The sequence below is a fragment of the Tamandua tetradactyla genome, chromosome 20 (genome assembly GCF_023851605.1).
Source record: "Tamandua tetradactyla isolate mTamTet1 chromosome 20, mTamTet1.pri, whole genome shotgun sequence".
In the NCBI taxonomy this organism is placed as follows: domain Eukaryota; kingdom Metazoa; phylum Chordata; class Mammalia; order Pilosa; family Myrmecophagidae; genus Tamandua; species Tamandua tetradactyla.
The window spans coordinates 57,508,828-57,536,343 of record NC_135346.1 but is presented as its reverse complement, the minus strand read 5'-3'; the positions used below and the strand labels follow the sequence as shown (position 1 = coordinate 57,536,343).

Here is a 27,516-nt window from a genome sequence, read left to right as displayed (position 1 = left end):
GGTCCAGAGGACACACCTTCCACCAGAACTTTGGATAAATGTGTGTGATAGCTCTATAATTCCTGAAGAGCTCTGTAGTAGCTCTTCTCTGGAGGTCAAATATTACTGTGGGAACTACTGTCACTGAGCTAGTATAAAGCACAATGTGGATGATTGGATCCCAGGTTGGCAGAAGCCATGTGGCAGCAGTTTATTACCACAGACAAGGTGGGTGTGGCTGCAATAATGGACAGCAGACTCAAAGCAGCTGTTAAAATAATCTGATTCACAGAGACTTGTGGCATTGGCTAGTGGATCATGGGGTACCTAGAAGTAAAATAGATGGACAGTCTACTAAATTCTTGTTTGAGCTGTATAGCCAGAAAGAGTTCTAAGTCAAGTGAACAGAAGTCTAACTTGAATTACAAAAACAGAGACTCACGGCCCCTTAATTCCCAGAATTGAGATTGTTTACAGATCCAGAGCCCTTTGAATGAGGGGAAGGCAGGGTACCCTGGGGAAGGAGCCATTTGTATTTCCCAAAATTTATACTGTAAACTTTCTACCCAGTCTTCCCCAAGGAGACCTACAGTCTTTTACCTGGTGACTGTACACTGGGGAAAAGGAAATGATCAGATATTTTGGTGATTATTAGACATTGGCTCAGAAGTGACACTAATTCCAGGAGACCCAAAATGTCACTTTTGCCCACCAGTCAGAGTATGGGCTTATGTAGGTCAGGTGATCGACGGAGTTTTAGCTCAGCTCTGTCTCATAGTAAGTTCAGTGGTCCGTGGACCCATTCTGTGGTTATTTCCCCAGTACTGAAATGCATAATTGGAATTGACATCCAACAACTGGCAGAAGCCCCACATTGGTTCCTTAACTCATGGACTGAGGGCTATTATGGTAGGAAAAGCCAAGTGGAAGCCACTAGGACTGCCCCTTTCCTGCAAAATAGTAAATTAGAAGCAATACCTTATTCCTGGAGGGATTGCAGAGATTAGTGCCGCTTTTAAGGACTTGAAGGATGCAGGGGTGGTGATTCCCATCATATCCCCATTCAATCCTCCTACTTGGCCTATGCAGAAAACAGATGGGTCTTGGAGGATAACAGTGGATTATCGTTAACTTAACCAGGTAGTGACTCCAGTTGTAGCTGCTGATCCAGATGTGGTATCATTACTTAAGCAAATCAACATATCCCCTGGTACCTGGTATGCAACTATTGATCTGGAAAATGCTTTTTTTTTTCCTCAATAGCTGTTAGTAAGGACCACCAGAAACAGTTTACATTCAGCTGGCAAAGCCAGCAGTATGCTTTCATGATCCTATCTCATCTCTCCAGCCCTCTGTCATAATCTTGTCTGCAGGGACCTCGATCATTTCTCCCTCCCAGAAAATGTCACACTGGTCCAGTATATTGATGATATCATGTTGATTGACTTAGTGAGGAAGAAGTAGCAACTACTGTAGACTTATTGGTAAGACATTTGCGTGTCAGAGCACAGAAAATAAATCCAACAAAAATACAGGGGCCTTAGACCTCAGTGAAATTTCTATGTGTCCAGTGGTTTAGGGCATGTCAGAGATATCCCTTCTAAGGTGAAGAATAAGCTGTTCCCTATATGGTCCCTCCTATGACTAAAAAAAAGAGACACTTTGGATTTTAGAGAAACATTTCCCTCTTTTGTGTGTGCTACTCCAGCCCATTTACTGAGTGACCAGAAAAGCTGCTTGTTTTGAGTGGGGACCAGAACATGAGAAGGCTCTGTGGCACGTCCAGGCTGCTATGCAAGCTACTCTGTCACTTGGGCCATATGATCCAGCTGATCCATTGGTGTTGGGAGTGGCCCAAATACCCATGGCCCCACTCCTGCCACATTACCTTCACTTTCCCAGCCCAGAGCTATAGCCTCTTGGGGAGTTCCTTATAGTCAGTTGACTGAGGAAGAGAAAATTTGGGCCTGGTTTACAGATGGTTCTGCACACTATGCAGATACAATCTGTGTTAGTCAGGGCTTTCTAGAGAAAAAGAACCAACAGGAGAGATCTGTAAATATGAAATTTATAAAGATGTCTCACACGACCATGGGACTGGAAAAGTCCAAAATCCGCAGGGCAGGCTATTAAGCTGGCAGCTCCAATGAAGGGTTTCGACAAACTCCACAGAAGCTCGCTAGCTGAAGAAGTGAAAGAATCTCTCTTCTTTCTTAAAAGCCTTGAACTGATTGGATTATCTCCTTGCTGGGAGGCATGCCTTAGTTGATTGCAGATGTAATCAGCCACAGATGCAATTAACAGACTTTTGATTTAATCAACCAGCTATAAAATATCCTTGCAGCAATGGTCAAGCCAATGCTTGCCTGACCACACACTGGGCATAACCATTTTGCCAAGTTGATGCCAGAACCTAACCATCACACCATCCAAAAGTGGACAGCTCAGCACTACAGACCCCTTTCTGGGATGTCCTTGAAGGACAGTGATGAGGGGAAATCCTGCCAGTGGGCAGAACTTTGAGCAATGCACTTGGTTGTTCATTTTGCTTGGAAGCAAAACTGACCAGAGGTGCATTTGTATACTGATTCACTGACTATTACTAATGATTTAGCTGGATGGTCAGGGACTTGGAAGAAGCATGATTGGAAAATTGGTGACAAAGAGGTCTGTGGAAGAGGTATGTAGACAGAACTTTCTGAGTGGTCAGGAAAACCTGAAGATATTTGTGTCCCTTGTGAATGCTCACCACAGGGTGACTTTGGCAGAAGAAGGTTTTAATAATCAAGTGGATAAGATGACTCATTTGGGGATCCTCTTTCCCCAGCCACTCCTGTCATTGCCCAATGGGCTCATGAACAAAGTGGGCTGGTGGTGGGGATGGAGGTGATGCATGGGCTCAGCAACATGGACTTCCACTCATCAAGGCTGACCTGGCTGCAGCCACTGCTGAGTGCCCAATCTGCCAGCAACAGAGACCCACACTCAGTCCCCCGTATGGCACCATTCCTCGAGGTGATCAGCCTGCTACCTGGTGACAGGTTGATTACATTGGAACACTTCTATAATGAAAGAGGTAGCAATCTGATAGAACTGGAATAGACACATGCTCTGAATTTGGGTTTACTTTCCCTGAATGCAATGCTTCTGCCAAAATTACTGTCCTTGGACTTATGAAACACCTTATGCTGGTATTCCATGTAGCATTGCTTCTGATCAAAGAATCCACTTCACAGTAAATGAAATGAGGAAATGGGCACATGCTCAAGGAATTCTGTGGTCTTACCATGTACCCCATCATCCAGAGGCAGTTCGGTTGATAGAATGGTGGAATGGCCTTTTGAAGACCCAATTATGGCACCAGTTAGGTGGCAGTACTTTGCAGGCTGGAACAATGTTCTTGAGGAGGCTGTGTACACTCTGATTCAGTGTTCACTCTATGGTGCTGTTTCTCCTACGGCTAGGATTCATAGGTCCAGGAATCAAGTGGTAGAAGTGACAGTGACATCACTCACTGTCACCCCTGTTGATACACTAAAAATTTTTTTACTTCCTGTCTCTGAAACCTTAAGCTCTGTTGGTTTACAGGTCCTAGTTCCAAAAGGAGGGAGTGCTTCTACCAGGAGATACACAATGATTCCATTAAGCTGGAAATTAAGACTGCTGCCTGGCCACTTTAGGCTTCTCATGCCTCTGAATCAACAGGCAAAGAAGGGGTTATTGTACTGTCTGGGATGATTGATCCTGACTGTCAAGGAAGTAGGACTGCACTATATAGTAGAGATAAAGAAGAGTTTTCCTAGGATCCAGGAGATCTCCTAGGGCGTCTCTTAACACTACCATGCCCTGTGATTAAAGTCAATGGAAAACTGCAACAACCCAATCCAGGCAGGACTACCAATGGCCCAGAAGCTTCAGGAATGAAGGTTTGGTCACACAACCAAGCAAAGAACCATGGGTAGCTGAAGTGCCTGCTGAGGGTGAAGGGAACATGGAATGGGTAGTGGAGGAAGGTAGTGATAAATATGAACTATGGCCATGTGACCAGTTACAGAAATGAGAACTGTGGTGGTATGAATATTTCCTCCTTGTTCTGTTATACATATGTTTGTATTTGTACATAATGCAAATATCTTTTTTCTAATCATATGACATAAGCTGCATAATGTTCATACTATAGTATTTAGGTTATAAGATATGAAGTTTAAGAGTGAACGTTACCTAAGAACTTGTCCCTATTATGGAGAGATTTGGTGCGTTTCTGGTTGTACACAGGACAGTTGAATATTGTTAGGTGAAACACATGTTTGTTATTGTGTTCTGTTATGAAATTAAGCATGTTTTAAGGTGATGTGTATAGCTACCAAGTTGCAAGGGGTGGACTGTGATGGTTAGGTTCCAGCCTCAGCTTAGCCAGGTGATGGTTCCCAGTTGTCTGATAAGGCAAGTACTGGCCTAACTGTTACTGCCAGGATATTTTTTGTCTGGTTGATAAACCAGAAGGCTGGTTTATTAAATTCATCAGTCAGTTAATTGCAGCTGTGGATGATTAGATCTACTATCAACTAAGGGCATGCCTCCCACAAATGAGATAATTCAATCAGATGGATTTGATCCAATCACTTGAAGACTTTTAAGAGAGTAGAGAGAATTTTCACTTTTTCTTCAGCCAGTGAGCTTCTCCTATGTAGTTCATCAAGACCCTTCATTGGACTTGCCAGATTCACAGCCTGCCATATGGATTTTAGACTCTTAGATTCCCACAGTTGTATGAGACAGTTTTATAAATCTCATATGTAAGAGATATCTCCTATTGGTTTTGTTTCTCTAGAGAAGTCTGACTAATACAGTTTTTATACTTTTGGTGTTATATCTAGGAATCCATTCCTGAGCCCCAGGTCATGAAGATTTGCACAAATACTGTCTTCTATGAGTTTGTGGTTTTAGTTCTTGTGTTTAGGTTCTTGATCCACTTTGAGTTAATTTTTGTATATGGTGTGAGGTAAGGGTCCAAATTCATTCTTTTGCATGTGGATATTCAGTTTTCCAAATTTGCATGTACTTGGTATCCTTATTGAAAATCATTTGGCCACAGAAGTGTTGGTCTATAACAATTCTATTCAGTTGGTCTAGTTGTCTGTCCTTATGCCAGTACTATATTGTTTTGATTACTGTAGTTTTGTAGTACATTTTGAAATTGGGAAGTGTGAGTTCCCCGGCTTGTTATTCTGTGCCAAAATTGTTTGGCTACCATCGGCTCCTTGCAGTTACATATGAATTGGAGGATCCACTTTTCCATTTCTTCAAAAGTGGTTACTAGAATTTTCACAGGGATTGTGCAGAATTTGTAGATTGCTTTAGGCATTATTGGCATCTTAACAATATTAAGTTTTACAACCCATAAACACAGGATGTCTTTACATTTCTTTAGGTCTTTAATTTCTCTCAGCACAACGTTTTGTAGTTTTCAGTGTATTTTCTTTCACATCCTTAGTTAAATTTATTCCTAGATATTTTATTCTCTTAGATGCTATTATAAATGGAATTGTTTTCTTAATTTCCACTTTGGATCATTCATTACTACTGTATATAAACACAATTTTTCCTAACTGAAATGTAATTTTATTGATGTATTCAATCACCATACAATCTAGCCATAGTAAAAACCAATGGTTCACAGCATTATCATATGGTTGTGCATTCATCACCATAATCAATTTTAGAATATTTGCATTACTCCAGGAAAATAAAAAAGAAAGCCCCAAGCATCTCATACCCTTTACCACCTCTCCCTTCCCTCCTTATTGACACCCTAGTGTTACATTCTATGCAATTTAAAGACTTACATTAGAGGTAAGTTAACCAAGACAATGTAGTATTGTCAGAGATAGATATATAGATCAGTGAAACAGTATAAAACTTCCAGAAGTAGATCCACACAGACATGGGCAACCAACTCTTTTTTTTTTTTTTCTATACAGCTATATGATCTTTATCAAAGATCAGAGTTACTGGATTACAACTCAACAATTTCTGGCATTTCATTCTAACTATTCTAATACACTAGAAATGAAAAAGAAATATCTATATAATGAGTCAGTAGTCATAATCATTTGTTAAATCTGAATTTCTCCATTACACCTCCTCCCTCTCATTAATCATCCTTTCAATTTTCGGGGATATGACCATTTTAACTTCTTCATGCAGGAAAGGGGTTGTTGACCTTGTGTGAGAAAGGAATGAAACTAGTTGATGTTCTTGGAGAGACTGGTACCTCAGAGCTTCAGGGCTTATCTAGCATAGGAACAATCTGGAGCCCTTAAATTTCTAAAAAAATAACCTTACTAGGTAAAACACTTATAGAGACTTAGATAGAGCCCAGGGTATTCTTTAGGGTTTTCAGGAATACTGTTGGTTAGAGCTTGGTATACTGTTGCAATTTGCAATATTTGGCTGAAAGCTTGTATAAGAGTAACCTCCAGAATGACCTCTTGACTCTATTTGAAAATTAGCCCCTGAAATTTTATTTTGTTCCATTTCTTTCCCCACTTTTGGTCAAGAAGGCATTCTTAATCTGTGATAAAGATCATATAGCTATATAGCAAAAAAAAAAAAATTGGTTGCCCATGTTTGTGTGGATCTACTTCTGGATATTTTATCCTGTTTCACTGATTTATATATCTATCTCTGGCAATACTACACTGTCTTAGTTAACTTACCTCTAATGAAGCCAGGGACAGGCTCATTTGTCGTAGTCATGTCCCATGATGCCCCTGGGAGTCATGTCCCATGATGCCCCTGGGAGTCATGTCCCATGTAGGGGGGTGGGTAGTGATTTTATGTACAGAGTTGAATTTGAGAGAGAGGCCATATCTGAGCCACAAAAGAGGTACTCTGGAAGTGACTCTTAGATATGGTTATAAGTAGGCTTGGCTTCACCATTGCAGAGATAAGTTTCATAAGGGCAAGCCTCAAGATGAGGGCTTGGTTTATTAAATTAGGTATCCCTAATGCTTGAGAGAATATTAGGAATTCCTCAAGTGGGGAAGATTAATAGTTCCACATTTTTTTCCCAGTTCCTCAAGGGAACTTTGCAAATACTTTTTTTTTTTTATTTTACCCCCAAAATACTCAGGAATGAATTGGTGTATTATCTTAACCTGTACAAAACAACAAGATCTCATTCTGTATTCTAGGTTCCATATAATTAGGTTGTTTAGATAAACTGACCTGACAAGTTAAATTAATGTGCTGCAGAGTAATTAGATTTCAGACAAAATAAACATCTCTTCCTTTGGTTTCACACAGAAGTTGAAGTTTTGAAATATAGACAATATCATCCTTTACCTTGTATTCTGATTTACCTTAGTCCTAACCAGATCCATTTCACTCATTTCTCTAATTGAAGTCTGATCTCTTTTTCAACTTCTTTAACAGTTGCTGAATGGAGTAATGCTGACCTCGAAAGCTGCAAAACTCTAATTCAGGTGTCTCAGGTGTTAGAGATCCAAAACACAAATCATCCAAAGTTCCAGAAAACTACCAGGTTATATACAAAGAGCACAGCATCTCAGATTTTAGAAATAAGAGTTAAAAATGAGGAATAGATATCACAGCTTACACACAATTTTATTTATTATTTTTTTTTGCATGGGCAGGCACTGGGAAATGAACCCAGGTCTCTGGCTATGCCTACTGAGCCACCGTGGCTCACACACTATTTATTTTTGCTCGCTGATATTGTATCCTACCAGTTTGATGAATTTGCTTATTAGCTCTAGTAGTTTCCTTGTGAATATCTTTGGGTTTTCTATAGATAAGATCATGTCATCTACAAACAGAGAGTTTCACTTTTTCTTTTCCAATTTGGAAACTTTTATTTCTTTTTCTTACCTGATTGCTATGATTTCTAGTAAACTATTGAATAACAGTGGTGAAAGTAGGCATCTTGTCTTGTTCCTGACCTTAAGAGAAAAATTTCCTTCTTCCACCATTGAGTATGATAAATGACTTTTAGCATGTTGAGAAAGCTCCCTTCTATGCTTAATATTCCGAGCATTTTTTATCAAGAAAATCTGCCTGATTTTGTCAAATTTCTTCTCTATGTCTATTGAGATAATCATGTTTTCCCCTTTTGTTCTATTTATGTGATGTACATTGAATGATTTTTCTATGTTGAAACATGTTTGCATTCCTGGGATAAATCCCATTTGGTCATGTGCATAATCCTTTTACTATGCTGTTGGATTTGGTTTGCTAGTGCTTTGTTGAGGACTTATGTACCTATATTCATAAGGGAATTTGGTTTGTAGTTTTCTTTACTTGCGATGACTTTGCTTGTGATGACTTTGGTAACAGGGTGATGCTGGCCTCATAAATTAGGAAGTGTTCTCTCTTCTCGATTTCTTTGGAAGCGTTTGAGAAACATTGGTGTTAATTATTTTTTAGATGTTAGGTAGAATTCACCAGTGAATTCTTTAGTGGAAGATTTTAAATTATTGATCTAATTTCTGTAGTTGTTTTTCATCTATTGAACTTTTCTATTTCTTCTTAAGTCAGTTTAGGTAATTTTTATGTGTCTAGGAATTTTTCCATTTCATCTAATTTGTTGGTGTAAAATATTTCATAGTTTTTACTTAAATATTTTTTATTTACTTATTTCATAATCACCAACTTCATTTTTATTTTTAAATTTGCATATTTTCTCTTTTTTCCATATAAATTTTTTTTTCAGATAAAATTTGTCAATTTTATTGATCTTTTTCAGAGAACCGATATTCTGTTTCATGGATTCTCTCAATGTTTTTTCATGTTCTTTTTCATTTATCTCTGAACTAATCTTATAATTTCTTTCCTCTGCTAACTTCGGTTTACTTTGCTCTTATTTTTCTAGTTCATTAGGATGTGATTTTAGATTTTTTTAATTATAGATATTCATAGCTATAAATTTACTACTGAACACTGACTTTGCTAAATCTAAAGAATTTTGGTATGTGTGTTTTTGTTTTCATTTATCTCTAAGTATTTTCTATTTTTTCTTGTGATTTCTTCTTTTACCCATTGGTTGTTTAAGAGTGCATTGTTTAATTTCAATGTACTTGTGAATTTTCCAATTTTCTTTCTGTTATTCATTTCTAGCTTTATTCTACTGTGTTCAGAGAAGTTTCTTCATTTGATTTCAGTATGTTAAAATATACTGAGACTTGTCTTGTGCCCTTACTTATAGTCTTTCCTGGAGAATTATCGTGTCCACTTGAAAAAAATGTGTATTCTACTGTTGTTGGGTGAAGTGTTCTATATTTATCTGTTAAATCTAGGTGGTTTATAGTCCTCTATTTTCAAGTCCCCTATTTTCTTGATGATATTCTGTCTAGATGTTCTATCCAGTATTAAAGTGGTATATTGAAATCTCTAACTATTATTCAAGAACTGTCTATATCTCCCTTCAATTTTGTCAATGTTTGCATCATGTATTTTGAGATCCAGTTGTTAGATGCCTCTGAGTTTATTATATATCCTTCTTTAATTAACCCTTTTATCAATATATAATGCCCTTCTTTTTCTCATGTAATAGTTTTTGGCTTAAAGTATATTTGTCTGATATTAGTGTGGCCACTCAAGCTCTCTTTTGGTTAATATTTGCATGGAATGTTTTTTCCCCATCTTTTAACTTTCAACATGATTGTATTTGGATCTAAGATGAGTGTCTTGTAAACAAAATATGGTGGGTCATGATTCTTTATCCATTGTTCTAACCCCTGTGTTTTATATATATCATATCTGATTTTCCTTCTTTCTACACTCTTCTCCATACCTCTCTCTTCTGTCTTTTCGTATCTGACTCTAGTGCTCCCTTTAGTATTTCTTGCAGAGCTGGTCTCTTGGCCACAGATTCTCTCAGTGACTTTTTGTCTATAAATGTTTTAATTTCTCCCTCATTTTTGAAGGATAATTTTGCTGGATATAGGAGTCTTGGTTGGCAGTTTTTCTCTTTTAGTAATTTAAATATATCATCCCACTGTCTTCTAGCTTCCATGGTTTCTGCTGAGAAATCTACACATAGTCTTATTGGGTTTCCCTTGTATGTGATGGATTGCTTCTCTCGTGCTGCTTTCAAGATCCTCTCTTTCTCTTTGACCTCTGACATTCTAACTAGTAAGTGTCTTGGAGAACGCCTATTTGGGTCTAATCTCTTTGGGGTGCGCTGCACTTCTTGGATCTGTAGTTTTAGGTCTTTCATAAGAGTTGGGAAATTTTCGGTGATAATTTCTTCCATTAGTTTTTCTCCTCCTTTTCCCTTCTCTTCTCCTTCTGGGACACCCACAACACGTATATTTGTGCAGTTCATATTGTCCTTGAGTTCCCTGATACCCTGTTCAAATTTTTCCCATTCTTTTCCCTATAGTTTCTGTTTCTTTTTGGAATTCAGATGTTCCATCCTCCAAATCACTAATTCTATCTTCTGTCTCTTTAAATCTATCATTGTAGGTATCCATTGTTTTTTCCATCTTTTCTACTTTATCCTTCACTTCCATAAGTTCTGTGATTTGTTTTTTCAGTTTTTCTATTTCTTCTTTATGTTCAGCCCATGTCCTCCCTCAATTTATTGATTTCATTTTTGAAGAGGTTTTCCATTTCTGTTCGTATATTCAGCATTAGTTGTCTCAGCTCTTGTATCTCATTTGAACTATTGGTTTGTTCCTTTGACTGGGCCATATTCTCAATCTTCTGAGCGTGGACAGTTATCTTCTGCTGCTGGCGTCTGGGCATTTAGTCAGATTTCCCTGGGTGTCGGACCCAACAAGGTTGTAAGATTTTTCTGTGAAATCTCTGGGTTCTGTTTTTCTTATCCTGCCCAGTAGGTGGCGCTCATGGCACACATTTGTCTGCGGGTCCCACCAGTAAAAGGTGCTGTGGGTCCTTTAACTTTGGAAAACTCTTGCCGTCCAGGAGGTTCGCTAGCCGAAGCGGCTTGGAAGAGTGCCAGCCGGCCCGGGGTCCGAACGCGGGGAGGGTCACTGGCTGTCGCAGCCTGGGAAAGCGCCCGTCCGAATTTCCTAGTCGGCCCGGGGCGCCAAGTGTGGCGGGAGGGCGCCAGCCGCAGCGGCCCGCCCGGGAGAGTGCACGTTCCCGGGGAGTCACGGGTTTGGAAGGGGCCACCCCCCCATCACCGTTCTCCGCGGCCTGGGGATTTCCGATCCAATTCTCTCAGTTGGTCCGGGGGGCCGCGCGTGGTGTGGGCGCCAGCTACTGCAGTTTGAGGGGACCGCCTGTCCAATTCTCCCAGCCGGCCTGGGAAGGGGGAAGGGAGTGACTCCGGCCGCTTGCCGCCCCGCCCGGTGAAGCCCGCGCCCCTCGGCGATCTCACCAGAGCGGGTTCTCTCAGCCAGCCAGCCATTCCAGGATGGGGTACGCTGTCTTTTTTATCTCTGTCGTGGCTTTGGGAGCTGTTCTGTATCGTTTCTACTCCCCTAGTAGCTGTCCTGGAGGAGAAACTAAGATCCGCGCGTCTTACTAAGCCGCCATCTTCTCCGGAAGTCCTCTAACCCCTGTGTTTTGATTAGAGAGTTTAATCCATATACATTTAAGGTAATTACTGATATGGCAAGACTTAATTATCTCATTTTGCCAATTTCTTTTGGCATCTGTGCTGGTTTGAAAGGATGTATGCCCCCTAGAAAAGCCATGTTTTAATCTAAATCCCATTTCATAAAGGCAGATAATCCCTATTCAATACTTTATGTTTGAATATATAATTAGATCACCTCCCTGGAGATGTAATCCAAGCAAGAGTGGTTGTTAAACTGGATTGGGAGAAATGTGTCTCCACCCATTTGGGTGGGTCTTGATTAGTTTCTGAAGTCCTATAAAAGAGGAAACATTTTGGACAAAGAGCAATTCAGAGAGAGCAGAGCAGAAAGACATAGCCAAAAGAAGCAGAGCCCACCAGCCGGTGACCTTTGGAGATGGAAAAGGAAAATGCCTCCTGGGGAGCTTCATGAAACAGGAAGCCAGGAGAAGAAGCTAGCAGATGATGCCATGTTCATCATGTGCCCTTCTGGATGAGAAAGGAACCCTGACCATGTTCACCATGTGCCTTTCCAGATGAGAGAGAAACTCTGACTGTGTTCACCATCTACCTTTCCACTTGAGAAAGAAACACTGAACTTCATTGGCCTTCTTGAACCAAGGTATCTTTCCCTGGATGCCTTAGATTGGACAATTCTATAGACTTGCTTTGATTGGGACATTTTCTTGGCCTTAGAACTGTAAACTAGCAACTTATTAAATTCCCCTTTTTAAAAGCCATTCTGTTTTGGTATACTGCATTCTGGCAGCTAGCAAACTAGAACAGCATCTTAAACCATTTTTGGTCCCTCTTTCCTCCATTATTGCCTTCCTTTTTGTTCAAATTATCTTTTGTAATTAGCCATTTTGAATTACTTCTCAATTCAAATCGTGTCAATTTTTAGATATTTTCTTCATGGTTACATTTAACATTTTAAATCTATTACAATTTAGTTTGTATTGATATCAATTTAACTTCAATACACACTGTTTTTGTATCCCTCTATCCCTTCTTTTTATGTTGCTCGTCACACATTCCATCTTTATAAATTGTATGTTCAGTAATACAAGGTTTATTATTCTTTTTATGTTTTTGAATTTTAGGCCCTATAAGAAGGAAAGGATGGCTTTACAAATGAAGAATACAATAATATTGTCATATATATTTACCCATATAGTTACTTATTGCAAGGTCTTTATTTCTTCACACAGCTTCAAGTTACTTTCTAGTGTCCTTTCCTTCCAACATGAAGGACTCCCTTTAATATTTCTTATAAGGCATGTGTGCCAGTTTGAGGCTATTATGTACCCCAGAAAAGCCATGTCCTTTAATCCCCATTCAGTATTTCTGAGTGGCATCTTCTTTATTGTTTCCATGGAGAAGTGATCCACACAACTGTGGGTGGTAACTTTTGATTAGGTGGTTTCCATGGAGAGATGTCACTACCCATTCAAAGTGGGGTGGCTTACTGGAACCCTTTAAGAGGGAACCATTCTGGAAAAAGCTTAGAACCAACAGAGCCAACAGAACCAACAGAGCCCACACAGTCAGAGACCTTTGGAAATGCCAAAGGAAAGCACCCCCAGGGAATCCTTATGAAATGAGAAGCCAGGAGAGAAAGCTAGCAGATGTCACTATGTACCTTTCCAGCTGAGAGAGAAAACCCTGAATGTCATCAGCCTTCTTGAGCCAAGGTGTCTTTACCTGGATGCCTTTTTGGGACATTTTTACATATTTGCCTTAATTTGGACATTTTCATCAACTTAGTACTGTAAATCCATTTTAAAAACCATTCAGTTTCCGGCATATTGCATTCCAGCCTTTACAAACTAGAACAGCAAGTCTAGAGAAAATGAATGCCCGTTTATTTTTTTCCAGAAAGACCTTAATCTTCCCCTCATTTTTTTTTTTTTTTTAACATGGGCAGGAACTGGGAATCGAACCTGAGTCCTCTGGCATGGCAGGAGAGCATTCTTGCCTGCTGAGCCACCGTGGCCCACCCCCCTCCCTCATTTTTGTAGGAAACTTTTATTAGATATATTGTTCTTGGTTAACAGATTTTTTTCTCTTAGCACTTTAAATATGTAATTCCTCTATCTCTGGCCTCTGTGGTTTCTAATGAAACCATCACTAACATCTAAATCAGATGGTAATCTTATTAAAGATCCCTTGTATGTGATGCATCAATTCTCTCTTCCTGTTTTCAAGTTTCTCTCTTTGTCTTTGAGTTTTGACAATTTAACGGTGATCTGTTTTGGTGTGGATCTCTTTGAGTTTATCTGGCTTGGAGTTCATTGAACTTTAGGATTTGTATATTTGCAATTTTCATCAGCTTTGGGAAATTTTCAGCCATTATTTGCTCAAATATTTTTTTCTACCCCTTTCTCTCTCTCACTCTTCTCTGTTTGGAATTCCCATGACTGTATATTGGTAGGCTTAATGTTGTTCCATAGGTTCTTCAGGGTGTGCTTATTTTTTCCCCCATTCCTTTTTCTTTCTACTCCTCAGACTGAATAATTAAAATAGTCTTATTTTTACATTCATTGAGCCTTTCTTTGGCCTGCTCCAATCTGCTTCAAACCCCTGTATAGAATTTTTTTTCTCTATTGAATTTTCATTTCACTTATTGTACTTTGCATCTCCAGAATTTCTATGTGGCTCCTTTTTATAACATCTATTCATTATTGAAATTCTCATTTTGTTCATATATTGTTTTTCTGATTTCTTTCAGTTCTTTATCCATGTTTTGCTTTAATTCATTGATCATTCAGAGAGCTGATCTAAGGCCTTTGATTACTAGTGATTAGGCATCTCCTGGTTTAGTTCTTGTTGAGTACTTCATTTTCCTGTGACTGGGCCTTACTTTCCTGTCTTGTGTGTATGTTTTTCAGTTTTTTTTTATTGATAACTGGACATTCTGAATATTATGTGGTGAGTACTCTAGAAGTCTAGTTCTCCCACTTACCAATCCACCAGACATGAAAAAGCAGAAAAGAAAGACAGACAAATAGGAAAAAAGGAAAGAAATAAATAAGGAGGAAGAGAAAAAGAAAAAATTACTAACGACCAACCCACACACAAAAAGTGGTGCACTGCTTCTCCAATATATTTGGTAGATGACAGTTTGAAGCTGGAAGCTGCTGCTTTTGAGGCCAAAACTGAGACCAGTGTTCACACTGATCTCTCAGGGATCTGCCAGACAAAAACACACACACACAAAGAGAAAGACAACCAAGCTCCCATGAAAGGTTCACTGGTTTACTCTTTTTTTTTTTAATTTTTTTTAAATTTTAAGTTAAAAAATATGACAACAAAGAAACACAAACATTCTTAATATATAATCATTCCGTTCTACATAGATAATCAGTAATTCACAATATCATCGCATAGTTGCTCATTCATCATCATGATCATTTCTTAGAACATTTGTATCAATTCAGAAAAAATAAAAGATAACATAAAAAGAAATAAAATGAAAACAGAAAAAAAATTATACATACCATACCCCTTACCCATCCCTTTCATTGATCACTGGCATTTCAAACTAAATTTAACATTTGTTCCCCTTATTATTTAATTTTATTCCATATGTTCTACTCATCTGTTGACAAGGGAGATAGAAGGAGCATCAGACACAAGGTTTTCACAATCACACAGTCACATTGTGAAAGCTCTATTATAATATAATCATCTTCAAGAAACATGGCTACTGGAACACAGCTCTACATTTTCAGGCAGTTCCCTCCAGCTGCTCTGTTACATCTTGAATAACAAGGTGATATCTACTTAATGTATAAGAATAACCTCCGGGATAGCCTCTCGACTCTGTTTGGAATCTCTCAGCCATTGACACTTTGTCTCCTTTCACTCTTCTCCCTTTTGGTCGAGAAGGTTTTCTCAATCCCTTGATGCTGAGTCTCAGCTCATTCTAGGATTTCTGTCCACATTGCCAGGAAGGTCCACACTCCTGGGTGTCATGTCCCGCATAGACAGGGGGAGGGTGGTGAGTTTGCTTGTTGTGTTGGCTGGAGAGAGAGGCCACATCTGAGCAACAAAAGAGGTTCTCTTGGGGGTGACTCTTAGGCCTAATTTTAAGTAGGCTTGACCTATCCTTTGTGGGGTTAAGTTTCATATGAACAAACCCCAAGACTGGGGGCTCAGCCTATAGCTTTGGTTGTCCATACTACTTGTGAGAATATCAAGGATTCAACTTGGGAAGGTTGAATTTTCCCCTGTTTTCACCATTCCCCAAAGGGGACTTCGCAAATACTTTTCCAGTCACTGATCAAATCACTCTGGGATTCATCAGGGACTGGTTCACTCTTGCCTTGACTCTAAAAGGCTGAAAAATCATAGACTCTTCCTTTCTCCAGCACCCTGTTTACCACCAACCCCTGAATAAAGTCATCTTTACCTTTTTAACATTGTCCAGTGAGGTTTTTTTTGACATCTAGTCAGTTCCGGTGCCTTTTTCTAGTTCTTTCATTTTTCTGGTGATGGAGTGTTCTGTCAAACTTCCTACTCCTGCATTTGTCATCCATAATATCTAATTTCCTATTCTTTTAGTCCATCAGATCAATCTCATTGTTCTCAATGATTGACCTTATAATAAATAAAAGTTATAAAGTTTTTATCAGAGGTAACAGATCTTTTTAAAAAAATATCTTTATTGAGAAATCTTTACACACATACAGTCCATACATGGTATACAATCAGTAGCTCATAATATCATCACATAGTTGTGTATTTGTCACCATGATAATTTTTAGAACATTTGCCTCCAGAAAAATAATAAAAAGAAAAAAGAAAAAACTCATGCATTCCATGCCCCTTACCCCTCCCTCTCGTTGACCACTACTCCACCATTTTGTGTCTTTATATCTCTAGTTTAAGATTTTTGCATCCATTTTCATGAATGGTGTTGGTCTATAGTTTTCTTGTTTTATACAATTTTGTTGAGTTTTGAGACTCTTCATACATTTCTTCTGTCAATGTGATTTGTAAATATTTCTAGCAGCCAGTGGCTTATTTTCTCATTCTCTTAAGTCTCTTATGAGTAGAAGTTCTTAATTTTGATGAATTCCAGTTCATCAATTTTTTTTTTTTAATTACTGGTTGAGCTTTTGGTATCATGGCTACAAAACATTTGCCTAACCCACAGTCATAGAGATTTTCTCCTGTGCTTTCTTCAAGAACTATGTTTTTAAAAGAGATGGCAGAAATTTATTTTGTATGTGAAATGTTGCTTTTCACATAGGCTACCAATTTCCATACCATTTGTGCAAAATTATAGATATTGGCGGTTTTTTACCTAGAAACAGCATATTACAGGTTTTAGGTTATAAGCAATCAGTCTAATCACAGATGTCTTCTCCTTGGAACAGAACTCAACCTTAACATGATCTTATCCTTTTTCTGTGGTCTTATGAAGTCCCATGAGTTAGGTAAACCACCCCTATCCTAGGTCTAATCAAGTGAACCATATTGTCTGAGGACACACAGCTCAACTCCACTTAGATGCATGGATTACAAATCCTCCGTGGCCATTTGGCCCTGTGCTCTCCAAAGCAGTGCCTCCACTAACGTTTTACTTGGACATCATTTTTTAAATAGAGTCAATTTTTGTTATTTGTGGTAGTTATGTTTATAAGGTCCTGGAACACATGGAATTAGTGAATACTGAACCATTGTCCTTAGGGAAAACATAGCATTAAGTTCCTGTGAGCCTTTAATCATATTTTGTCAAGGGATCAATACATAACTTTGCTTTACTTGTGCTTCCACTTAAAGACCCCTTAAATCTTTTGCTCTCCCCTTAAGTTTGCATGCACTGATTTCCTAGGAAGTTCTTTGTTTCACCAGCCTTTGACAGACTCCCAATCTAAAAATTATCATTGCCTTTGGAACATTTAAAGCAACATGTAAACAAAGTCTCTGAATATAAATTTAAGCAAATTTTAGTCATAAATTATGTTCAGGGACAGGTAATTTTTGCTCATTAGGTAAGGTGTTGATTCATTAACATTGAACAGCACTATAACTGGCTTATCTAAGGTGTACTGTTTTCTATTCTTCAAGCATATCACAGACTCCTTGTGCTTAGGACAAACAATTCAGCTGAGCTATTTTCAGCTGTGAAATCACCAACAAAAACATGAAAATCTGAAAACTGTGGCACTAAATATTTCATGAAATTCACTTGTTTACAGTGTGAGAAGAAAGAAGAAGACAGAATGTTACCTTGTTTGAGCTCAGCTGGGAACACATGCAGTGGATGACTCAAATTTTTTGCTGCTTTGCATGTGTTCTGAAATGACTGTAAAAACACCACAAATATTGATTTTGGGATTACAAGTAAATTTTTGTGTAGGTGAATTAGCACATACTGAATCCCTGAATAAGGAGGATAGACTGTACACATTTAAATATTTAAGCATTGTAATATAAATCAACATGAATCCTCAGATAAGTTGCATACTAAATTTTAACACTTTGGAGACAACACATTTTTATGCTGCTAACTCAGTTTTGTACAAGCTTGACAAATTAAGTAATTTGGTAATTAAGGAGAATACTGAAACTACAAAGCAGGTTTTAAAATTCTGCTAGCATTTCCAACTCCTTTTTTTATGACCTTGGATTTTCTCGATATTTCCAACTTTAAAGAGTTTGTAAAGAATTACAAGACATGCAAAAAAAAAAAAAAAGAGAAAAATATGTTATATAAAAACCAACCCAGAAATAACACAGTTAAAGGAATTAGTAGGCAAGACATTAAGAGTTATTCTGTGTAATATATATTTTAAAAAATAGTAGAAAGATTGTGCATGCTAAATTCAGGTAAATATAAAAAAAAAGGATAGGGCTAAATTCAGTGCTGAGGCTGAAACATGACTGCATCTGTCATCCAGAATATCTAATTTGTTCTCAATGATTGACCTTGTAATAAATAAAAGTTATAAAGTTATATCAGAGGTAACAGATCTTTTTTTAAAAAATATCTTTATTGAGAAATCTTTACACACATACAGTCCATACATGGCATACAATCAGTAGCTCAAATATCATCACATAGTTGTGTATTTGTCACCATGATTATTTTTAGAACATTTGCCTCACTCCAGAAAAAGAAATAAAAAGAAAAAAGAAAAAACTCATGCATCCCATGCCTCTTACCCCTCCCTCTCATTGACCACTAGTATTTCAATCTATCCATTTTTTTACCCTTTACCCCCCATTACTTACTTTTTATCCTTATTTTTTAATTCATTTGTCCATACCCTGGATAAAAGGGGCATCAGACACAAAGATTTGTTGTAAAAGCTATATTATCATATAACCGTCTTTAAGAATAGGGCTACTGGAACACAGCTCAACAGTTTCAGGTACTTTCCTCTAGCTACTCCAATACACCATAAACTAAAAAGGGATATCTATATGATGCATAAGAATCTCCAGGTTTAAACCTCTTGACTCTGCTTGAAATCTCTCAGCCATGGAAACTTTATCTTGTTTAATTTCTCTCTCCCCACTTTTGGTCAGGAAGGCTTTCTCAGTCCCATGATTCCAGGTCCCAGCTCATCCTGGAAATTCTGTCCCACATTGCCAGGAAGATTTACACTACTGAGAATCATGTCCCATGTACCCGGGGGAGGGCAGTGTGTTCACCTGCCAAGTTAGCTTAGAGAGAGAGGCCACATGTGAGCAACAAAAGAGGTTCTCCGGGGGTGACTCTCAGGCATAATTATAAATAAGCTTAGCTTCTCCTTTTCAGGAATAAGTTTCAAAGGGGTGAACTCTAAGATTGAGAGCTCAGCCTATTAATTTGGTTGTCCCCATTGCTTGTGAGAATATCAGGAATTCCCCGAATGGGAAGTTGACTCTTTCCTCCTTTCTCCCAATTCCCCCAAGGGGACTTTGCAAATAGTTTTTTATTCTCTACCCAAATTACTCTGGGATATATTGGAGCATCACACTAACCTGTACAAACCAAGAAGATCTCATGCCATTTTCAAGATTCCGTGTACTTATTGTGTTCAACTAAACTGACCACACAAGTTAAATTATGTAATGTGCTATCCAAAATATGAATTTTGCACCAATTGAACATCTCTCCCTTTGGTCTCACACAAAAGATGAAGTTTTAAAATATGGACCATATTATCATTTATCCTGTATTCTGATTTACCTTAGTCCTATCCAGATCAGCTTCATTCATATCTCTCATAGAAGTCTGATAATTTTTGCAACATTTTTAGCAGTTGCTGTATGGGGTAATTCTGAGTTTGAGAACCTCAGAGTTCTAACTCTGAGTCTCAGGTATCACATAAATATCTGAAGTTTCTGGGAATGACCACGTTATATACAAACAGCTCAGTATCTCAGAATTTAGAAATAACAGTTAAAACTCCTAAATGTATGTGACTGCTGTAAAAGATTACATAACAGGAACCTTTATAATAGGCCCCAACCTGATAACCCATCCTCTTGACTTCAATTTTTCAAGTTTGTAGAATATAGTTAGTCCCTATGAGTGAGACAACAATATTTGCCTTTTTGTTTCTGCCATTCCATTCAACATACTGTCCTCAAGGTTCATTCATCTAGTTGCATGCCTCACAACTTCATTCCTTCTTGTGGCCACTCAGTAGTCTGTTGTATGGATACACCACAATTCCCCCTTCCTTCCCTTAGTCTTTGTACCCTTAGGCCCCCTCCATCCATTGCGAATCATGAACACTGCCACCATAGACACCAGTGTGAAAACGACCATTTGTGTTTCCACACTCAGTTCCTCCAGGTATATACCTGGCCATGGGGTTGCAGGATCATATGGCAACCCCATCCTTAGCCTCCTGTGAAACCACCATGCTGCCCTCTGAAGGGGCTATATCTCAGCTTCCTTACCACCAAGGTAAGCTTCCTTACCTTGTGTCATTTTCCTTTTCCCAGCAGAGGAAGATTACCTTGCCCAGCATCCCTTGCATTTGAATTGAGATGAGTGACTGGGCTCTGGGGACCACTGGGCTATAGGCAGAAGTGATGTATGTATGTTCTTTCTTCCCTTTCTGAAAGGCAAGGGCCGAATCATAGGTGGTGGGAAGCTGGGTCTCTGAGTCACTGGTTGGAGACATGAGGGAGATCTGCTAAGAAGACCCCCCAGATCTGCACTGAACCATGATGTGAGCAAGAAATAAATTTTGTACATCATGTCAAGACACAGAGAAGTTGGGGGTTTATTTGTTAATGTAGCAAATCCTGGTCGATCTTGCCTAATACAGAAATAAACTTTTGAAATAAACTTTCTATGACACATAACTCTTAATATGTTCTATTTTATATTATTTATTATATTTATAATTTATTATATATAATAATTTAATTTATTATATATATAATTATATTTTCAAAGGAAAAAGTTTCTGTTGCTCTAAAGGACTTTGAAATACGTGCTAGAGCCTAATGTCCTGCTCTTACAGGTGGGAAACTCAAGGGCCAGAGAGAAGTGACTTGCCCATGGTCACACAAAAGAGTAGAATCTAGTATAGGGACATCTGTAGTTTTAGCCTGCCTATGGGTGGGGAAACTTCAGATCTGCCGCAAAGGTCTTGACATTTACTTAGAGTAATGATGCAACTTTTTAATAACATTTTCTGGTCAAAAGCTTTCAAGTTTTTTTCTCTTTGTACTCTCTACTCCTCTGATTCTGATTTCCTGAATGTTGGGTCCTGTGCTAAAGTCTGGGAGTAGAAAACACTATACTGAGGTTAGCTTGAGACCAAGCGAGCCTCAGGTACATGATGGAGAAAGTGTTCATTTTTTGTTTGTAACACAGGAGGTGTTCTGTTTCCAGAAATAGTTTCAGATTTTGTTTGGATATACACATGCTCTGTCCATCTGCCTGAGTCAAAATGGGCACATGATGGTTAAATCGCAACATTGTAAATCATCAGTCCCTTATTAAGTATACTAGAAAGGCCCCCAGCTCTTCCTGCTGAAGTCGAAGCGATTTTGCCCCTGTTGCTGCTAGCTGACATTTGATTCTAGGTGGAGATACTGTCTGAGAATGGAGTCAACACAGTGAAAAAGAGTTTCAAGTGTAGGAGAGGGGAAAATTAATTTCTGAGACCATCTTTGGAATATCCCTGCTTCCTTCCAGGTCTAAAGCCCTGATCCACCCTGGGTTACCTTCATCTCCCTAGATGAATATGCTTGAGTGATAGGCTTGGTCAATTTGTTTTTCTCCAAAAGGTACTGAAAAGCAGTATTAGATGACCAGGTTATTAGATATATGAAATAATATTAACATCACATGGACAAAATTTTCAGCCATAGGCAAATCTCCAGCAACCATCCCTGAGCTCTTCACTCCATTAGGCATGAAGACCAGTGAGGGTTCATCAGGTACTTGTGCTCAGCAGGACTCCACACTACCTTTTCCTCCTTCTGTGGTGGCTCCCACCCCTTTGATATCTTCTTTTTTAAATTTTTTTTCTGGAGTGATACAAATGTCCTTAGATATCGTCTTTACTAGCAGCTACTCAACTTGGCTTTTCAATGGTTTTGTCCCATTTGCATGGGTGAGGATGAGAAAGAGAAAATAGTTGGGGTCTTTGGTTGTTTTGGCTTTGATGGGCTATAAGAGTGATATGAGCCCCCAGAGACAGGTGCAGGACCTAACTGTTGTGCATAAACTGAGGGTGCCTGTGGTGTAAACCCATCAAGGCTCCACTAAGCGTGTGAAGATCTGAAGGTGGCACCTCAACCCCAATGGGTAAAACTGATCATTCAGCGTACAGGGTCATACATGCTGTCATGAGACACAGCTTGAGGTGTCCCCAAGATCGTCATCTTCAAAGAGGGCCTAATGATACCCATGCATATATTGGCTTTGTGCTCAAAGATAAGCCCTACACACACTTCTGGGAGGACGGCCTCAGTGTCTTGGGCTGCTACAGAGAGGTGGGGTCTGAGTCTGGTTGCTTGTGGTATGATAGGGCTGAGGTGGGTGTGATAATTGAGAATAATTCACTCTTTCTCCTCTTCTTTTTCCTTATTTCTCACTTGCTGTACTGATGTTGTCCTCACACTCTCTCCTGTATCCCTAGACACATTGCAGCTTCACTATGAACATTCCTACCATTGATGATTAGGTGATGCTTTTGCATATAAAACAGAAAGTTGTTCCCGAATATATTAACACCACAGACATTAAAGATCCTTAATCAGCAACTACCTACCCTCTTTCTGGGCTTGTCCCTACCATCTCAGACTTTACCATAACTATACTTTAATCACATACCATCTTACAAAGCCCACTCAGCTCTGTGACCACTGGCCACTCAGGAATTTTTCTAAAATTCAACCCAGTCACTATTTTTAGGGTGGAAGGTGGGGAGAGCTGGGCCAAGGCAGGAGGAATCAATTTATGTCTCTAACTTTGCATCCAGTTCCATTCCAATTCAGGAGGGCGACCTGAATGCTACTTGAAGTTATGTATGTATTTCATGCTCCAGCTTGTACATAATATGCCTTTCTTCCCCTCCTAGCCTTGCTAAGCTCTTCCCTCCCTTCTCTTTGTCACTCACCTATTTGCAGGACGGGGAGGGAACGGAGAAAGAACAGTGCTTTATCTCCCTCACCTCCATAGAGCCAATTTCCAGCAGTCAGTAACCAAGGTCAGTACACACACATTCACATTCATGTATCTCACACGCAGAACAGTTTGTTCTGTCTCTGATGTTGAGGTATAGAGGGAAGGTGAGTAACCCATGGGGATGCTTTATTTGGGGCACGTGTTTGAACAAGTCCCCCACGCAGCCTCCCTGACAGCTCCCCCATCTGCACACAAAGGACTGGAAGTTCTGTGTTCTGAATTGCTCTAGAATATGGTAAAGGGTAGAAGAAAAACAAGGAGTAGACTGCATTTTCACTGCCCATCTCAGCTTGCACCAAGAAAGGAAGGGCCTCTTAGGTTCAGGTGTTAGTTATTCCCACCAAGAGATTCAGGGACATAGATTTCTTCCAGCCCTCCCAACTCAGCGCCAAGCTTTTGCTCTGTGGGAGGTTACTTGTGTCTTACCATTCCTGGAGGATGAAGGAGGGGAATTTCTGGCCTATTATATCTATATAATCCCACTCAAATACTTTAAACAAATGTATACTTTGTTTAAAGTATGAATTTTGAGGGAATAGTACTTAAGCCAGATCCTGAGGCAATTTTAATATATTCAAAGGTCACTGAAGATTTTATATGAGTATTTTTGTTTTTATAATAACAGGATTAATAAAAGATAATGATCTTTATATTAGGACATATGAGCAGGTACAAATGAACTCAGGATGGTGGTAAGTGTGTAATGCCACTGCCACCTTCTCTCCATGACCTGGGACAGTTTAGAAGTTTAAGTAGGCACGCAATTGGCACTGACACTAATCCCTTCCTTTCTCTTAAGTCCAAGCTACTAATAATCGCTAAGCTTTGATCCCAAACATGGCAGAGACAGAAAACACCACTTGGAAAGAAAAATATGCTCTTCAGAGAATTGCTAATATGGTGTGCCATTTGAATCTGTGGTGGACCCCAGAAAGGCTATTTCCTTTAATCTTCATTCACGGAGGTTTTTGATTGTTCCCGTGGAGATATAACCCACCCAATTGTGGGTGGCAACTTTTGATTAGATGGCTTCCATGGAGTTGTGACTCCACCCATTCCTGGTGGGTCCTGATTAGTTTACAGGAATCCTTTAAAAGAGGAAACATTTTGGAGAGAATCCCTTTTTAGAACCATGAGAACCACGAGAGCCCATGCAGCAGCTCTCAGTCCCCAATCGTGCCTCCCCTTCTGCATGCTCTACTGATTGGCGTTTCTAAGGGCAGTCTTTCTCTTTATTTGACTCTCCATTTGTGCCATGATTCTGACCTGGGTCCTGAAGCTTAGGGGTCCCCTGCTCCTATAACCTCAGCATGTTCTTCTACTCTCCATGTGAATATAAATACCTGAGAAGTGGCCCTCTCCCCTCTGCCTGCTCTGGGGATAAGGCTGTGAGCTCTTGCTATGAGCATGGCTCTGTGGCTCAGCCTTCAATTTGAGCTGTGTCTCATTAGCAAGATGGTCTTTAAAGGATGTTAAAAGATCATCCTTTTAAGTTAAAAATTTTTTAAGTTAAAGAATTTTGGGCTACCAACATTCTTGGTGGAGAAGGCAATTCCTTGGTTTCTGGAGCTCCAGACTACTTAGTTTTACATTTAAAGCTTTTAAGCTCAACGGCTCAGGAGGTGTATTAGGGTTCTCTCGAGAAATAGAACCAATAGGAGACATCTGTAAATATGAGATTTATAAAGGTGTCTCATGCAACTATGGGAATGGAAGAGTCCAAAATCCATAAGGCAGGCTGTGAAGCTGGCAGCTCTGATAAAGGGTCTAGATGAACTCCACAAGAAAGGCTTGCTGGCTGAGAAGCAGTGAAAAGTCTCTCTTCTTCCTTAAAAGCCGTCCACTGATTGGATTATCACCTTGGTGGGAGACACACCTTAATTGATCGCAAATGTAATCAGCCACAGATGCATTTAATACACCAGCCTTCCCTTTTATCAACCTTTTATCGCCTGGCCAGACAACTGGGCATCATCACTTGGCCAAGCTGACACCAGATCTTTTTTGCTTGAGAAGCAGTGGACTCCTCACCCTTAACTTTTCTCTGGATGGTCTAGCCCTTGAAGGAATTCCTAGCATCACATCTCACATTCTTATCCTCTGATGCTCGGTTATTCTCTGGCTAGGGTCTCCTAGGGCACAATTCCCAGTTACAGTCATTCACATATTTCATGCCATTGTTTCAACTTGTAGTCAGCTCTAAGTACTCTATGTCAGGATATTTTTTTCTTCAGATTTTGTTTTTGATTCAGGGTATGTAAGACTAAAAAATTCATCTGTTCTCTTCCCCAGTCTAAGATGTCTTCACAAGGCCGTAACCAATATCAGGGGGAAATGTTTCCATACCTCTGGCTTTCTCACCCACAGAGCTGAAAAATTAGGGAGACAACTACAAGTCTCTTTATGACTTGCATCTCCAGATGCTCCTGGACATAAAGGGTAAGGAAAAGGATGCCACTAGTCTCCAGATGATTGGACACTGGGTCTCCCCAGAGAAAGGTTGACGTGAAAGAAGTTCTTGCTGGAGAACACAGTGTGAGAAGGTGGGGAGGAACAAGCCTTGAAAGATGCCTGCCACCGGGGCATGGTGAAATGGGCACGGGTAGTCCACAGCAGAGAACATTGGAACTGAAGAGATTAATGGGCACCTTCCAAAGACTAGCTTTCTGGAACAGTGGTCAGTAGTTGGAAATCAGTTAAGATGGAGTCTGGCTGTAACAGAGCAGAGAACTTTAAAAGTGGAAGATGACAGGTAAGTAAATCAGTGGGATCCAAGGGTGGGTCAGGTTTGATGAGAAATGGATATACGTAGAGAATATTGGGTCAGCTGAGGTCATGATTTTCTTTACTCTGTGTTGACACTGAAAGACAAGAAAAGAACCAGAGGCTGGGACTCAAGTCTCATTCTCCCTTCTCTAGAAGGAGCAGTATTCATTATTCACAAATAATATCTCTTTCTACATTGAATTCAAGGAGCTTTGTTTTCTTTCCCTGTAAATTAATTTAAAAGTGGATAAAATATTTTCTGCTGGTCCTTCTCTGAGAAATTCAAATAAAGAAGCACTATTGGTATGTGATCCTCAAATGCCCTTGAAGTCTGTCATTTTCTGCTTAAGAAAGGTGCAGAATCTCAGACCTTCAGGGGCAGTTTGCTACAGCAGGTAGGATTTTGCTCTCTGAAAATGGAGCTGAGTTTTTGGCATTTGTTCAGGGGCTTCCATGTGGTCACTATACCTCTCCAGATCAACCCTGATGCAAAGGCTTAGCCCAGAGACACCCTTATAGGAAGGCAACTGATTAACGACCACTGGGGGGAGGGAGGGCAGTCCTGCTGCAGGTGTCCTGCACTCTGTTAATTATCCCAGGACCTTAGATCTAGGGATTTCCCTCTGGAGCCCTCTAACTGAGCCCTCTAGATTTGACTGTCAGCTTTGGATAGAAGCCTTAGTCGCCACTCCAATCCCTGTTCCGTTGGTCCTGTTCCCCTAACAGGATGATAGTCTAATGTTTCGTGGGAGTTCCCATCTGAGACATCTTTCTCAGCAAATGATATAGTAAAGCAGAGAGAGGAACAGGCAAAACAAGAATCAATCTGTTCTGGAGGTTAGGTCTAGGGATCCCTTACCTGATTTCTGTTCTTATTTTTCACAAATATTGTTAAAAATGGATTCCTATGGAGGGAGTAAAGAAACAGAAGGGGGATCCACACATCACATGAGATCTAGAAAATGTCCCATGAAGTTGAGTTTGCACTCAGTCATGGGCACTAAAATTCCTGAGAAAAAAAGATACTTCTTCCTCATATGAAGCACACAATTACCTCAGGTAAACGGACACTGAAGAATGTGCTTTAGCTTAGAGTCCAAGCCTGCATCAGAGCATTGGAACAGTCACAAAGGGCTCTTGAGGCTTGGAAAGGGGACATAAAGAAGAAAGAGAACCCTCAGCATCTCTTCCCCCTGAGTCTCACAGGACCTGCCTTCCTGCGTCCCTCCATCTTTCACTAGACCTTGCTCTTTTCCTATTCCAACCTTTCAGCATGTCATTATATACATTTTAGTATAATTCTCTACATAGTCCCCATATGCCCAGAGATAGGTTCAGCTTTATCTCTGAAAGTTCTCAGCCTGATCTTTCCAATTCCATAGCCTTGAAAGTCTGGAGTTTCCCCATAAATTTTTGTTAATTACCAGGGCTGTACCCTCGCAGAATCTCCTCTGTTTTCAACTCTGTCTTCCCTACTAATCTGATTTTGCCTTATCTCAAGCCCTTCCCCATAGAACCTCAGCCCTTCCCCATCTTCAGATTCCCC

General features: G+C 39.6%; 1 pseudogene; it reads right to left on the bottom strand.

Annotated features, from left to right (window-relative positions):
• LOC143664353 (14-3-3 protein zeta pseudogene) overlaps positions 1-6,738 on the bottom strand; it is a 35,926-nt pseudogene extending 29,188 nt beyond the window's left edge.
• Positions 6,739-27,516: the final 20,778 nt, after the last annotated feature.